Source organism: Xyrauchen texanus, chromosome 13 (genome assembly GCF_025860055.1).
Source record: "Xyrauchen texanus isolate HMW12.3.18 chromosome 13, RBS_HiC_50CHRs, whole genome shotgun sequence".
Classification (NCBI taxonomy): domain Eukaryota; kingdom Metazoa; phylum Chordata; class Actinopteri; order Cypriniformes; family Catostomidae; genus Xyrauchen; species Xyrauchen texanus.
Genome location: NC_068288.1, coordinates 2628891 through 2643689, shown reverse-complemented (window position 1 = coordinate 2643689; position 14799 = coordinate 2628891).

The window sequence follows — 14799 nt, the reverse complement described above, 5'->3', positions numbered from 1 at the left end:
GTCCCAGAACACAGTGGCTCGGCTCCAGGAATAATTGAATGGTTGGAATGTTCTTGGATTGAGGAGTGATGGTGCTGAGAGGCAGAGAAGAGGAGACACGGACTGGGACTGACAGGATTCAGGAGCTCAAATCAACAGCACGTCTCCAGAATAAAGGAGTCATGGCACTCGGCACCTCTCCTGTCAGATTAGCTGATCTCTGTGAATGTGCAGCAGAGATTTATGGGAAACATGGTTTATAATGAGGGTTTATTCTGGATTATGATTTATACAGCTGGGCCTACTGATGAATCTTGCAACTAAAATTATACCAGTCAATATAATTTACTGGACTTATATTTGAATATTATCATATGGTGTCTGTCAAGGCAAGCATCAATATAATGTTATTCTAATTTCACAAACTTCCCAGGCTTAACTATTTTATTAGAACTTTTTCTATAACATAAACATAAGTGATGTTCAAAGTCAAACTATTACATTTCATTGAATCTTTTTTTTGTGTATGTGTCTATTTGTATGTGTGGTTGGGGGGTTGTGTTGGGAGCAAAAAACTTATGTAAATGGTGGCAGATTCATGTTTTTTTACACAGAATACATTTAGTACATTTCAAGTACATTTCTACAAAAAGAAGAAAAAACACAGCACACCTGATCAATTGTGTATAGGTGCATAGGAAAAATGCTTGAAGAAACTAAATCCCATACACAGAAGTACATTTCTGAATTCTAAACTAGACATAGGTATTGAACAAACTTAAGAGTTTCATTACAAAAAGGTACATTACCAGTGCATTATTTGTACTTCAGACCTTTGTTTTGTTGGACAAGAAAATCTAGCATCATACCATGTGGCCAACATTAATTTTTGACTGCTAGAAATAGGGAAATTGGAATTTAAGTTCAAGTTGGAATTCATATCTAAGGATATATAGATTTAATACTTTTGAGGTTATAGCCACTACAACGTGTTTTTTCCAGTACTTGGACTCTCGCCATTGGCATATAATGCAAAACGTGGTACAGAAGTCAACTGATTTAAGTAATAGACCTACCAATCGCTGTGTAAAAATAAAATGACACTGACACCTTTCTACGTTCTTTTTTTTACCTGTAATTTTGCTCCAAAATCATATATGAAAATTTCATTTTGACCCCCCTCTATAAACGTTTTTATTTCTCAGTAAGTATTGATCAATGGCATTTAATATTTTAGTATTCATCATCATTTATGTATATCTAACAGATATACTTAATCAGACTGATCTGGTTCTCAAGTTTAGCTCACTGACTCAATGATCCAGTCGCAGCTTTTAAAATGATATGGCTATGATTTGTGGAACAGGAGCCCCAGTAATATTATGCTGTGCTCCAATAAGATTTTCCTTAACATCCTTAGCTGTATCCCAAATGCCACTCAATGCACCATGCACTCACTCACCTATGTAGTGTATGAATATAAAAAGTGCAGCATGGAACACTTAATTGTTTTTTACTACACGGAATTACTTGCCGTTAAACAGCTGACGGAAGTGACGTTTCAAAAGCATGCGATGTGTTGCCGCTAGATTTAGCACGTTTGCCATCTTCAGTTCATCTTTTGTATCTAAAACAATGTACACTTCAGTACGCTTTTTGTTGCATTTTCAGGTGTCAGCATACTACTCGCACTACCTATACTACAACATGTGGTTTGGGATGCACCTTTAGTCTCACAAGGGAGATTACTGCACACCGACCTGATGAAAATATTTCATCAATCATGTTGTGTGTCCCCGGCTGAGTATAGACTAGCATACTACTTGTACTATTTCTGCCTTATATAGATATGGCAGAAATAGTACAAGTAGTGTGGGTAGAATGCAATTGAGATGGTTAAACGGGATGGTGCAGATGCAATGAATCGTTTGGAGCATCTCTAGTCAAACAGTACAAAAACAGCAGTGAAATATTTACATACACTTACCTTTCCACTTACTTTGCCATGGATAAAGTAGGTCTTCAACTAGGTTCATTCTGCATTGTGTGAACCTTCTAAATGACTCTGTTCTGCATGTATATGTACATTTTTTAACCAAAAAATTATCCAAACACTAACAACACTTCAAGCACCAAAATTACCATGGCATTAAAGTATTTTTGGCATAAAGGTGTGTAGAGCCATACGATAATGGCCACGTTGCGTGCAGTCCCTTCGTTGAAAGACATTTGATATGAAAACCCTCCGGTGAGGGAAAAGTTGTTTGAGGTATCTTTGCTGAAGGGGACAAAGTGTGTAGAGCCATATGATAATGGCGACGTTGCGTGCAGTCCCTTCGCTGAAAGACATTTGGTATGAAAACCCTCCGGTGAGGGAAAAGTTGTTTGAGGTATCTTTGCCTTACACTGGTGGTAGATAATCTGATGAATAGGGGAAGTGGTGCAGAGCCTACCGCTAGGTGTCAGAGGCCCGCCGCAACAGTGGTGCTAGCGATGAGAACATGGAAGTACGTCTGGAGTAAGAAAATGCTGCGTTTTATGGATCGCGTAAATGCGCCCTTGGAGGCGCTCTGGGAACCTCATCAAATGTTGTACCGAACGAAGTAAATTCTTTCGCAAGGCTTGGTGAAGGCTATATTAACCCATTGATACGTATTTGTTTGTACTCGGGAGTGACGTCACTCTGCTTACGTTTAATATATTTGCATTCTGATATCTGCATGCATGGATATGCGATTAATGTTAACGGAAAACACGTCTTTTCGAAGGTCTAAGTGTTCAACGTTGATATCCGATCTCTGTTGCAGGATAGCAGTCCGCCGGAAGTGCGGATGACAACATGCAACATCAAAAACGGGACTTCGTACCTTATTATGAAATCGCGATCGCCAGATGAATCCAGTTCAGCCTGCTTGGGTCAATTGTCCGTGACAGAGTTCATTCTATAACGTCCAGTAGCACTTGTACATAATTATAAATCTTGATATGTTCTCCATTGTTTACATGAGATCTCGCCTGGAAGAATTACACTTCATCGTTGTTCTTCTACAGACTATGCAATCTGAGCAGCATTCCTGTTGTAAAACTGTAGATCATCTTATATATGAAGTCTTCTAAACAGAATGAGCCCATCTCAAAGTTTTTTTTTTTTTTTTGGAGATTGTAGTTTTTTTGCTTTAAAATAACAACATATATGAATTCTGAAACTTGAGAAGTGAAGCCCAAAGTGTCTTCTTTCAAAAGATACTACAACTGTGTCCATACTCCAGGGGAGCCAGTAGATACAGCCATTTAAGTTGGGTATGTAATTTGCATGGTTTGTGCTCGGGAAGGGGGGGGGGCGCACATCAACAGGTGAAACTGTGATGTCATGCTCCCTCGGAATGCTCACATCATGGGCTCGGTCTTCCTAGTGAGTAGGGCATAGGGATGATGAATTGGATTGGAACGCAACCATTACGTGATTGGGCGAAGGCGGCCGCAAAACGGGGGAATCTTACTGAATGAAGTAATGATGTATGATAAGCATTGACTGTACATGATGATATGCCTGAATAATTATCTTAATTTCCCGATGGGGAACGCTCGGGCATGCAGACTGTGAATGACAAGTGAATGAACCTTGACCGAGTTGCCCTCATGAGATTGCGTGATTGCCTGCCATACTATGAGAGTGAATGCGCTGTTGACATGAAATACTGGCTTTTGATATTGATGCGAATGTGTTATGATGAACAGGCAGCGTTGCAACTTTGTGATGAACAGGTAGCATGGCAACAGAAGGTCTAGACCCCATGACTAGATTTGAATGCATTTGATGGATATGAAAATGACTTAGCTTATTTCTGATGGAAGCCGACTGCTGCCTGAGCCGATGATTTTGCAGGATTCGCGGGGTGCGCACTCCTTCCGGGTCCGGGTTTGCTGGTTGTTTACTCCCCATGGGTTTGATGTTGGCAGAAGTTGAGATGAAGTGACGACGTCGTTGGAAAGGGAAAGCGGGCTTCCAGAGATGTGCTGTGCACTGGTTGTGGCCTGGAGAGGTTGAAATGCGTCTGTTGCCGTGTTAGCACACCGAAACAGCAATGTGATAGATTGTGAGCGGACTTATAAAGCAATGGCTTACGTGCGATTGGCTAGGAGTAACCCAGCTAATGACGTGATGATGTACACCTGCTGGTCTTCCCGCTAGAACTACGCTCCACCTCCATTTACCGATGCCATTGTAGAAATTCACTTTTCTCAATCAGCAATGAATAATTTAATCAATGAGTTAAAGCGTCCAATAACAGGGCGGTAACTGATGAATTGAGTAGTATTCGTCTGGTCATGTGATTATGATATGGGCACCCCCATGAGGGGACCCTCTCCATGTAGAATAAAACAGCTTTCATAAGGTTACAGATATTAGTCTTTATCTCACGTGTGTGCTCATGCTTTTATACAACCGTTTCAAAATTGCAGTTCCCCTTCTGTCACTCACTCGACGTTGTGTCGAATGAAGTGACACAAGGGGTCTTCCTGGGGCGCCAAACATACCTCTGAACTTGAAAAAAGGCCAATGTCAATTTGGCAGACAGATTTGCGTGCCCCACATGCACACACAGGTAAAAAGGGAAGCGGAGCAGCGAGTGTCAGAATTTTTCTTCGGAGCCGAATGGTTGTGCAACAGCAAACTGAGTTCACCTCTGTTGGCAAGAAGCACTGCTGTTAAATCTACGGTGCATTTCCAGCTGGCGTTCTCTCCCTCTGCATGCTGTGCAGTCCACTGGGTGCTTGTTTCTCCTCCTAAAAAGTGTTTATTTCCTCTAAAAGAGTTTGAGTTCCCATTCATACAAGAGCAATACACAGCATGCATTGAACGTCCTTTTCAGGACGCATCTTTTTAAAGATGTCTTTCCGCCTCTGTGTAGTTCCTGGATGCGGTTGATTTCTCTCCAATTCTGATGGTCATAAAAGCTGCCTCACGTGCCTGGACTGCGATCAAACACTGGACTGGAAACCTCGATCGGTTCCTTGTCTCATAGCCACGCCCCCAGATACACGGAGGTCCCCCAGACGGACAGAGCGGTTGCGATCCACTTGTGTCCAGAGAACGCCGCCACCTGGCGGGACCACCCGGTACTCCCCTCCAGAGCCTGTAGAATTACATCATCACTGACTTTGAAAGTCTACAGCACCACCGGACAGGCCACCTCTGCTCTGCATGCCATGGCCCTCCTGCAAGTTCACCAAGCCAAGGCACTCAAAGATCTGCCGACCCCAACGTGCTGCAGGATCTGCGCTCTGCCACCGGCCTCGCTCTCAGAGCCACGAAGGTCACAGCGCAGGCACTCGGGAAGGCGATGGCTCGTGGTCCAGGAGCATCACCTCTGGCTGAACCTCTGGTCGAGATGCGTGACATTAACAAGGCATGCTTTCTCAATGCCCCCGTCTCCCAGTTTGGCCTCTTCGGCGACACCATCAACGACTTTGCCCAGCAGTTTTTGTCGGTGAAGAAGCAGATGGCACATCTTGCCGCGGCTCCACCAAACCAGCAACAGGTATCTCAACCCGGGCCCAGCTCTCAGCCCCAGCGTTGAGCACCTTGCAGGCGGCATACGCCCCCCCATCTCCAGGAAGGCTCTGAAGCGCTCCTGAGACAGGCAACCCAGGCAGTCAGACATTCGCTCCAGAGCTGGTAATTAGACCACTCCATCCCCCGGTGGAAGGCCAGGAGGAGAATCCTTGTTTCATTTGCTGCACCACCTTCGGGTTGCGGCACCCACATTCTCAATAAAGAGCAATTTCCTCACACCTTGGGTCATCCAGCCGGTACATGCCGTTCTCACGGCACCCCGGCCCCAAAACTCTACAGTCCCGGCTTCCCGGACGCAGCTCTCTCGTCTCCGGACCCGTGAATGCCCAGTCCCGGCAAGCCAGCACTGACGAGTTCCAAAGACACCTCTCTAGGACCTCTTCCTCAGTCTCTAACCCACCCCCTGCCGGGTGCATGGAGCAAGTTAAGTGCTTTGAGACTTTTCTCAGCACCCAAGCTGCGGGACACACTTCTGCCTCCCGACGTGCTATTACCTGCTCCCCCCCGCCCGGTATGTCAAAAGCCATCGTCCCGTTAGTGAATTTGGATGTGCGGCTTTTGCTGCCCAACCCGTCGCGCTGGTTGGCCAGGAACATTTGACTCAGCTACGTGACTCGGTTCGCTCAGCTTCTGCCTCATTATGGCGGTATTCGTTCCACACCCGTACACAGCGAAAAAGCCAGCATTTTATGGGCGTACCTCGACACAGTCCCTCCTTAAGGTTCGCTTTCGACGGCCAGACATATCAGTACAAGGTCCTCCCCTACGGCCTATCCCTGCTCCCTCGCATATTCACAAAGGTTGCAGAGGCTGCTCTTGCCCCGCTAAGGGAAGTGGGCATCCGCATACTAAACTACCTCGATGACTGGTTCATCCTGGCTCACTTTCGAGTTACTATGTGCTCACAGGGACCATGTGCTCAGGCACCTCAGCCGTATAGGCCAATCAGCTTGCCCGGTTCAGAGCATCAATTTTCTCGGCATGGTGTTAAACTAAGTCTCAATGACAGCGCGCCTCACCACGAGCACACTCAGTCAGTGCTCAGGTGCTTCGCCCTCTTAGAGCCTGGCACAGCGGTTACTCTATAACAATTCCAGAGGCTCCTGGGGCATATGGCATCCTCAGCCGCGGCACTCGGGTTGATGCATATGAGACCGCTTCAGCACTGGCTACAGACTCCAGTCCTGAAATGGGCATGGTGCCACGGCAAATACTGTGTGACAATCACCCCTTCTTGCCATCAGACTTTCAACCCTTGGACAGACCTCTGCTTCTTGCGGACCGGAGTCCCCTTCCAGCAGGTGTCCAGATGTGTCGTGGTCACCACAGACGCCTCTCATCAGGGTTGGGGCACCATGTGCAATGGGCATGCTGCCGCTGGCCCCTGGACAGGACAGCAGCTGCATTGGCACATCAACTGCCTAGAGTTGCTGGCTGTATCTCTTGCCCTACAGAGGTTTCTGCCACTAATCAGGGGCAAGCACGTCTTGATCCGTTCAGACAGCACCGCGACGGTAGCATACATAAATCGCCAAGGCGTCGTGCACTCTCGTCATATGTCACAACTCACCCGCCATCTCCTCCTTTCGAGTCAGCAGACACGCTGTTGCGGTAGGTTTCGCTCAGCGGAGAGTGGAGGATCCACTCCCAGGTGGTACAGCTGATCTAGGACCGATTCAGATGGATCTCTTTGCCTCCCAGGACAACTCCCACTGCCCGTTCTGGTACTCCCTGACAGGAGCTCCTCTCGGGACAGACGCGCTGGCACACAGCTGGCCCCGGGGGCTGCATAATATGCATTTCCCCCAGTGAGCCTTCTTGCACTGGTGCTGTGCAAGATCAGGGAGGACGAGGAACAGGTTATTTTGGTGGCCCCTTACTGGCCCACCCGGACCTGGTTCTCGAATCTTACGCTCCTCGCGACAGCACCTCCCTGGAAAATTCCCCTGAGGAAGGACCTTCTTTCTCAGAGACCCACACCTAGACCTCTGGAACCTCCACGTCTGGCCCCTGGATGGGATACAGAAGATCTAGTGGAACTACCACCTGTAGTCATAGACACGATCAACCAAGCCAGAGCTCCCTCCACCAAGCATCTTTACGCACTAAAGTGGCGCTTGTTTGCGAATTGGTGTTCTTCCCAAGCCGAAGATCCGCGGAGATGCACAGTTTTCACAGTGCTTTCATTCCTATAGGAGAGGCTGGAGGGGAGGCTGTCCCCCTCCACCTTGAAAGGTCTATGTAGCTGCTATTGCAGCCCACCATGACGCAGTAGATGGCAAGTCCCTAGGTAAGCACAACTTGATTATCAGGTTCCTGAAAGGCGCCCGGAGATTGAACGGCCTAGCCTGTTCCCTAGCCTGAGATCTCTCAGTTGTCCTCTCGGGCCTTCAGATACCCCCCTTCGAGCTGCTTGATTCAGTTGAGCTCAAGGCCCTCTCCCTGAAGACGGCCCTCCTGATTGCATTAGCCTCCATCAAGAGGGTTGGGGACCCACAAACATTCTCTGTCAGCGGCACCTGCCTGGAGTTCGGTCCAGCACATTCTCACGCATCCTCGTGGGCACTGGCCAACGGCACATCCCTAGCAGACATCTGAAGAGCAGCGGGCTGGGCAACACCCAATACCTTCACCAGATTCTACTATCTCAGTCGGTCTCGTCCCGTGTTTTGTCAGGTCCTAGCTGGTAGAACTCGGTAACACGGCACAACCGACCAGGTGTTCCACTTTCACACAGCGCCCTTCACCAAGTTGATCCAGTGCGCCTTCTATCCCAGGTTAGCCACTAAGCATCGCTCCCTCGACTCAATGTCGAGTGATTGACAGAAGGGGAACGTCATGGTTACTGTCGTAACCTCCGTTCCCCGAGGGAGGGAACGAGACGTTGTGTCCCTCCTGCCACAGCACTAGACCTACCACTGTAAACGGGCGTACCTTATTTTCGGCTCCTCACTGCAAAATCCTGACTAACACTGGCTACCCCGCTTCCCTTTATACCTGTTTAACCCGCATGCAAATTCTGTCTGCCAACTTGACATTGGCCTTTTTTCAAGTTCAGAGGTACGTTTGGTATCCCAGGAAGACCCCTTGTGTCACTTCATTCGACACAACGTCTCATTCACTCCCTCGGGGAACGGAGTTTACGACAGTAACCATGACATTTATTTTTATTTAAAACATTGTTTTGAGTGCATCTTTAAGCTACATTTTAAATATAGGCTTATGGATGCAGGAAAAAAATTGTTATTTTTGTGAAACCACAGAACAATCATTGTGCCATTTGCTGTAGTGGAATTTTAAAATGCCCCTCCTTACCCCATATACACAGACTTACTGGAGCAAGGATATTCTCTAAATTCAGGCTCTTGCTATCTAATCATGGATAATCTTCCGCTGATTCTATGGAGACGTGAGCAATAATTTGTGTCCAATTCACAGCTCCAAACAGCAGAGAATACCAGCAAAGCCCAAAAAGCAAAGTCAAGCATATTTTTCACTCACCCTGCTGACAAGACAACAGGAAGATTGTGAAATAAATGACATAAAACAAACTTCAGAAAAATCTTGCTGTACTCACATTTATCAAATGTAGTCCCTGTTTTTACACTGCATGACATTCGAATAGGGATTCACAACTTAGACATTTTAGTCAGTTATAAATGCAACAGCTTCCATTGCAGAGAAATTATTACAAATGACAAACCGCCTTTACACTGCTAGTGGGGGGAGGGGTGGGGGGAAAGGGGGTAACTTAAAGGGATAGTTCACAAAAAATGAAAAATCTCTCATTATTTACTCATGATAATTCAGGTGTGTATGATTTTCTTTCTTCACCAGAACACATTTGAAGAAAATTAGAAAAAGACCTTAGCTCAGTAGGTCCTTAAAACACAAGTGAATGGAGATCTCTCTTTTGAAGCTCCAAAAATCACAGTCAGCAAAAACATCATCGATATGACTCCAGCAGTTAAAGTAATGTCTTCTAAAGTGATACAATCGCCTTTGGGGTGAAAAAGTACTTTTTAACTATAAACCATTGCTTCTGTTCTATTCCTTGCCATGATACCAACATAATCTCATGTTCTCCACCCGGCTGAGACATCCAGGACAAGCACAAAAACACACCTTTGTGAGTATAAATAAAGATACAAATACAGATCTAAACCAAAACCAACTAAGGTTCTGTACACGTTCCTCATTCTCACTTGTAAACAGCGCTGCTCTTCTGGATGTGACACATGCTTCAGTTCTCACGTGTTTCAAATGCCAATGCGATTATGTCACACGTACATACTGCTGCCAACTGGGAAAAAGTACTTAAATATTTACCTTTTTCACACCAAAAGTAATCGTGTCACTTTAGAAGACATTCATTTAACAGCTGGTGTCATATGGATGACATTTATGCACCTCCTGAAGTTGGCACCCCATATAATTAAATAATCACCTAAACTATTACATTCGTTTGTGCTGTGTTTGTGCCTATTTGTGCATCAAAATGTACGTTTGTGCTGGTTTGGTGTTTGAGATATTAAGCATTCTTTTTGGGCTTTGTGACGTCACTCTCCACCCCATCTCACTCAAATCGATCCAAACTGGTGCTTGTCGTTTGTGCCAGTTTGTGCCGTTAAAATAAACGTTGTAATTATATCCCTTCCTTAGATATAGCAAAAAGAAATGTGGGAGTGGTGACGTCATTCTCCACCCCATGTTGTCCGTATCGCTCCAAACCATTTGTCATTTGTTTGTGCTCGATTTGTGCCAGTTTGTGCCGTTAAAATGAACACTATATCTATTTCCATTCCTTAGAAATAACAAATATGATTCGGGACTGTGACGTCACTTTCCACCCCACGTCGTCCAAATTGCTCCAAACCGGTGTCATTCGTTTGTGCTCGATTTGTGCTGTTGAAAAAAACGCTGTGTAGCATTCCCAGCTGAACAGATGCAGTTTACTCTCAAGGACTGATGTTTAAAGAATTGTATTCCCAGAAACACCGTAAGAGCTAAATGAAAGTAAACAAACAAATATTAGACATCTCACCGCAAATTATACATGTCCATAACACACACGAGAATACACATGTCCATAACAAACACATGAGAATACACATACAATCTAATTGGCTTTAGTAAATAGTGTGACAACTCAAGTTTTCGTGAGCAGGCTAATGTAATAACCTTTCCCTTATTGTACTGTAGTAAACCTGAATATGAATTATAAATGTTTTAAAATTACAACAATCTCCTTTTAAAGTGCTAAATGGACTAAATGACAACTGAATTAACTATGAATTATTTTGTACAGCTGACGATCTCAATTCAGAGAGAAAAACCTAAAATATATGAAATGACCCAATAAAGGCCTAATTTCCTGAAAACAATCTATCAGATGTTCAAATCAAGAGAAATGAAGCAATAATACACTGTGTTTGTGTTCTGCATGTGACAGTAACACAATCAATCACACGCACTCCACATAACATATCACTTATTTACACACCTGCATAGCATACAACATAAATTAAAACAGTACCTTGTGCCCTTCATTAGCCAGGAGCTAAGAGGTAGAAAGAAACCTTTTTTAAAGCTATATTTTCACAGTTTGGAAAACTCTCATCTCACTTCTCTGGTAGCTTTAATCAGAATGACGCGTCACATAGAAAGTGCGCCAACATACACACAGCGCGTCACTGCAATTCCTTTCACGGACTTCAAAATAAAAGCATGTGAGGTAAGTGACAGACGCTCTTGTAAAACCAAATAAAAATACAACATTATGTAGTCAGCGAAAACCATTAATAAACCAAAACATAAACAAATAAATAGTTTTTAGCTCAGGTTTAGTAAGAGTCCCCTTTTTGCAAAAACCTTTCTCAAGTATTCCATGACCACACCGCCCTCTATGGCTGGAGGTAAAGGTGATGGCCCATTTCAGAGATAGGGAGCTTTAATGGTCCTTTACACCCTGTAACTGTGATACTTTCTTTAAGAACAGTGACATCACTCTTCACCCCATGTCGTCCGAATCGCTCCAAACTGGTGTCATTTATTTGTGCCAGTTTGTGCCGTTAAAATGAATGCTTTATCTATTTCCATTCCTTAGAAATAACAAATATGATTCGGGGCTGTGACGCTACTTTCTCCCCATGTTGTCCAAATCGCTCCAAACCGGTGTCATTCATTTGTGCTCGATTTGTGGTGTTGAATAAAACCCTGTAACTGTGATCATTTTTTTAAATATAACAAAAAACTTTTTTTAAGAACAGTGACATCACTCTCCACTCCAAATTGTTTAAATAATTTATAGGGCTAATAAAATTGAGATGAAATCTCTTTTTTTAAATTCAGCTTTGTGCTAGGTAAAGAAAATCGATTCATGCAGATCCAGGTTGGTTTGGCTTGAAATTGCGATTTGCACTGAGAGTTTAATGGGTATTGTCACGAATGTCAAACGAATGTCAAATATAAAACTAACTTTACACTCTCACAAATACAGTGCATATGTGAATTGGATTTGAAGCTTGAAGTTACTGCCAATGAGCAAACCCTAGCATATAATAAATAAAATAAAAAAACAAGGACAGCAATGGTAAGAAACCTGCACTGAGTACAAACGTGTCAGAAAATGAGCGCATTGGACAAGATGTGGTAAATGCATGTCTGACGTCACAGATCCAGGAGATAATTTTGTTATTTCTATATAAGGGAATTAGTTAGATTGTTTCTTTCAACAGCACAAACCGGCACAAATCGAGCACAAACAAATGATGGAGCAATTCGGAGCAATCGGAGCGATTCGGACGACATGGGGTGGACAGTGACGTCACTGTTCTTAAAACTTTTTTTTTTGTTATATATAAAAAACGATCACAGTTACAGGGTTTTTTCAACAGCACAAATCAAGCACTGGAAAGAGATTTGGACGACATGGGGTGGAAAGTGACGTCACAGCCCCGAATCATATTTGTTATTTCCAAGGAATGTAAATAGATAAAAGTGTTCATTTTAAAGGTAGAAATCGAGCACAAATGAATGACACTGGTTTGGAGTGATTTAGACCACAAGGGGTGGAGAATGAAGTCACCACTCCCCAATTTTAATTTTTTTTTTTGCTATATCTAAGGAAGAGAAATAGTTACAACGTTTGTTTTAATGGCACCAACCGAGCTCAAACGACCAGCACCGGTTTGGATCGATTTGAGCGAGATGAGGTGGAGAGTGACATCACACAGCCCAAAAAGAATGCTTAATATCTCAAACACCAAACCAGCACAAACGTACATTTTTGATGCACAAATCAGCACAAATCAATGGAATAGTTTTGGTGATTATTTAATTATATGGGGTGCCAACTTTATGCTGACTTTTAAGGACCTACTGAGCTAAGGTATTTTTCTTCAAATGTGTTCTGGTGAAGAAAGAAAGTCATACACACCTGGGATATCATGAGGGTGAATAAATAATGGGAGAACTTTCATTTTTGGGTGAACTATCCCTTTAAGCAAGTAAAAGTGTAAAAAAAAAAAATTCATAAAAGGGTGTGATTAAGTTTTAAAGTCGGGGAAGAGTTGTGTGTTTGGACCGGAGGGGTTTGATAGGGTAATGTGGCAGCTGGCTGCTCCCCATGGAGTCGCCCACCTTCACACAAACTTGTTACATAAACAAGGTCAACTCAAATAAAACAGCTCTGGCCACAAACGAGACACCATTATTCAAATTCTATTCAGCCAAAGTTTGTTTTATTGCCAAGGCCATGCAGATTATGCTCACCATTGTTGGATAAACTCATCTTTCAAATCTGCCGTGAATATTTTAAAGTAGTTATAACTTGCAGTTAGAAAACATACTTTTATTGAAAAGGAGGGGGCGATTTAAAAAAAAAAAAAAATTTAATCGACAAAATGCCGCTAATGCTGTCGATGGAGCTTTACTTTTTTACTTTTCAGAAAAACGCAGCAAGTGTACCTTGCGACTCTGCAGTATTTAGTATGTGTAATGTGCACAGTGCTGTGCACAGTACAGTATATGCATTTACTGTATGCATTTCTGTATAAAATCAGAGCTAACTGCATGGGATGCATGAAATGTGGTCAACAAATAAAAAATGTGACAAATAAATAAAATAAAATAATTATCAGCCATGTTTTTTTTCTCTCAAATCAATATTTGATTGGACTCCAAGACAAATTAACATGATTGGATTTTTTCTATGAAAAATGTATGTTTTTATTTCTCAGATAACTGGGCGCCACTCACCAAATTAAACCTGCAGGTGATGAGGTCATATGACGAATGTAAAGTGACGACAATACAGCAAAGTTACTCTTTGAAATGTTTATCGTTGCATAATACATTTAGTTTCACATGCTATTTTTTAAGACTAGAAGGCAATATATTGCACACAGTATGCATTCTGTTCCTAACATAGCCACAGACCAATAGGCAGAATATTTTTCCGCTTATCGTTCCGGTTCTTCTCAGGATACAGAGGAAATCAACAGGAAACACACTGTCAAAAGAAAAACTCTGTTTCGTTTTGTTTTCCATACACCTCTTGATGGTGTATAAATGTCAAATTTACCAACTAAATAGGTAAAGAAAGTGCAGTTTAACATCTGGTTTTGGTAACCTGGTGACCTAAAATATCTAGTAAACATCTAAATCAATGCAAAGCTTTAGTTTTGAATGTTTTGGTTGAATAGAAAATGTCAAGGTAACAGAACAGACCTGGAAATAAAGCAAGAGTCATTAAAGCAAAAGGGGATCATACCAAATACAATGTGTGTGTGTGTGTGTGTGTGTGTGTGTGTGTGTGTGTGTGTGTGTGTGTGTGTGTGTGTGTGTGTGTGTGTGTGTGTGTGTGTGTGTGTGAGAGAGCGTGTATTTATCACTTTGTTGGTACCAAATGTCCCCATAAGGATAGTAAAACCTGAAATTTCTGACCTTTTGGGGACATTTTGTCGGTCCCCATGAGGAAAACAGCTTATAAATCATACTAAATTATGTTTTTTGAAAATGTAAAAATGCAGAATGTTTTCTGTGAGGGTTAGGTTTAGGGGTAGGGTTAGGTTTAGGGGATAGAATATAAAGTTTGTACAGTATAAAAACCATTATATCTATGGAAAGTCCCCATAAAACATGGAAACACAACGTGTGTGTGTGTGTGTGTGTGTGTGTGTGTGTGTGTGTGTGTGTGTGTGTGTGTGTGTGTGTGTGTGTGTGTTCACAGGGCCAAAATA